General features: G+C 48.0%; 1 pseudogene; it reads left to right on the top strand.

Annotated features, from left to right (window-relative positions):
- The first annotated feature begins 394 nt into the window (after nt 1-394).
- LOC149370224 (lewis-type alpha-(1,3)-fucosyltransferase-like) lies at nt 395-1,451 on the top strand (annotated as a pseudogene).
- Nucleotides 1,452-2,141: the final 690 nt, after the last annotated feature.

Consider the following 2,141-nt stretch of genomic DNA (forward strand, 5'->3'; position numbering starts at 1 on the left):
TGGGCGATGGGACCAATATTGTTGATATGCCGAGGCAGCTTGGGGAGATTCGGGGTGGTATCAGAGGTTGCTAATGCTCTCGCGTGCGAAGAGAACTGTCTAACGCCTTTACTTGTATACAATACACGTCCTATTATAACCTATTTATTGACAAAAGTAAACTTGCGGCTTGCTGGAGACCTTTCTTTGCCTTCTTAATGTACAAACTTTCAGCCTTTACGCAAGCGGTTGATGTTCTGTTCGCTTGTCAGTGTTGGTTTTCACCTGTGGTTTAGTGTCTGGTCAATTTCTGAAGATCCGAATAATTACAACCCTCTATTTCCCCATTTTTTCTTTCTAGGAACTACCTGCTCGCTCTTCACTTCCAAACTGAGCCCACCCTTAAAGACGGGTATCAAGTGGATGGCCGTAATTATAACACTGACAGCTATTTGCACATGTTTTTACGACGTAATGCTCTACAGACAGCTACCCTTCAAAAATTTTGACCTCCGGGCAACCAGTCACTCGTTCACACATCCTGGGTTGGCGGGAAACATCAGTACAGCAAGGCGCCTGCCTAGAATCATGATGTGGACAAAATACTTTGGTTCTTGGGATGGAAACCTTAACGACTCAAGAAGTGGCGAAGAGGTGATTCAAGGCTGCAGCGCAAAATGCCTCATCACCAACGACCGCCGTCTACTGGCCTCAAGCGAAGTCGTCGTGTTTCATGTGGGCGACATTCAGAATGTGCCACGTTTTCGTTCCCACTCGCAAAAGTGGGTCTTCTTTACTAGAGAATCCCCACCGAATACGTGGGCTTCTAATCTCAGGTATAGGAAGATGATATTCAATTGGACAATGACAGACAGGTCAGATTCGGACGTGCCAGTCCCTTATGGCAAGATCGTTCCTCGAAGTTCCAGCATGGCCTCCAGCAAGGACCTGAGGACCTTGTGGATACCTAAGCGAAAAACTGCTGTTTGGGCGGTTAGCAACTGTGGGACTAATGGTAGGCGAGAGGTGTTTGTCGAAGAACTAAGGCGGCACCTACAAGTCGATGTGTACGGCAGTTGTGGTACCTTCAAGAGCCCAAAATCGCGAGAGGATAGCTGCTACCGGTATTTTGCGCGTAATTATTTTTTTATCCTGGCTTTCGAAAACTCTATATGCGTTGATTACATTACAGAAAAACTTTTCATAGCATTAAAGTATAGCATTGTACCGGTCGTGTTTGGTGGTGCAAATTCAATGCAATCGCACCATCCACCTCATATATCGATGCGCTCGCCTTCCCATCTCCAAAACATCTCGCTGAGCACCTGGTTGCTATATCGAAAAACTATTCAGCGTATGCGTCCTATTTCAAATGGAAGGACAGTCAAGAGGTGGTGCGGATGTACGACTGCGTTTGCGAGCTTTGTAGAAAGGTGCACACTACCGGAGAAATGCGGTCTATTTCGTCTTAGAATGACATGCAGGCTTGGTGGCATGAAGGTAGCCATTGCCGAAGGTGGGGCATGCAAGGTATGTCTCATCGAGTGCAGGGACGCCTAAATGCTCAGAGTTTACAGCGACGTGGCTTTAAACTGACGCTGCCGATATTAGGATTTCCATGTTGAGTAACCACCCCTCGTTTTACTATAGGGCGAATGAGACAGAATACGCTTCACCCGAGATGGCGCTGATTGGTCCGTAAGCCCACTGAATCTAGTGGGAACACGTTAGGAGTCTTTAGGGTGCTGCTTTCTAGCAACAAAGCTCAGTTGATAAGGTATGCGCGTTATGATAGATTAGAAGGAATTGAGGCTGGCATGGGTGATACACTCCAATATCCCCGGGAACGGTTGACTGCTTCTCTTCGAAATTAACAGTTTTTATGACGCTTAAGTCCGCTAGCACTATGGCCCCAGCTTCTGCATTTCACTTTTGTCTGTCCGAAGACTGTGCCTGCGGGCGGGTTACCATGAAAACTCTGCCCTTTACTAGAGAAACTAACGTGGAGGAACGCGGGAACGGAAGGGGAGGGGGAAACGGCGGCTCTCACCTTTGGCCCAAACTGTCAGGCGGGTCTCCGAAACAGAAGAGGAGAAAAGGGATGCATCCGGAAGGCTCGCCGTGTGAGAGCATTCAGCGAAAGCTACGCGTGCGGATGCCGA

This window comes from Amblyomma mixtum, chromosome 1 (genome assembly GCF_055824585.1).
Source record: "Amblyomma mixtum isolate Tamu chromosome 1, ASM5582458v1, whole genome shotgun sequence".
Taxonomy (NCBI): Eukaryota; Metazoa; Arthropoda; class Arachnida; order Ixodida; family Ixodidae; genus Amblyomma; species Amblyomma mixtum.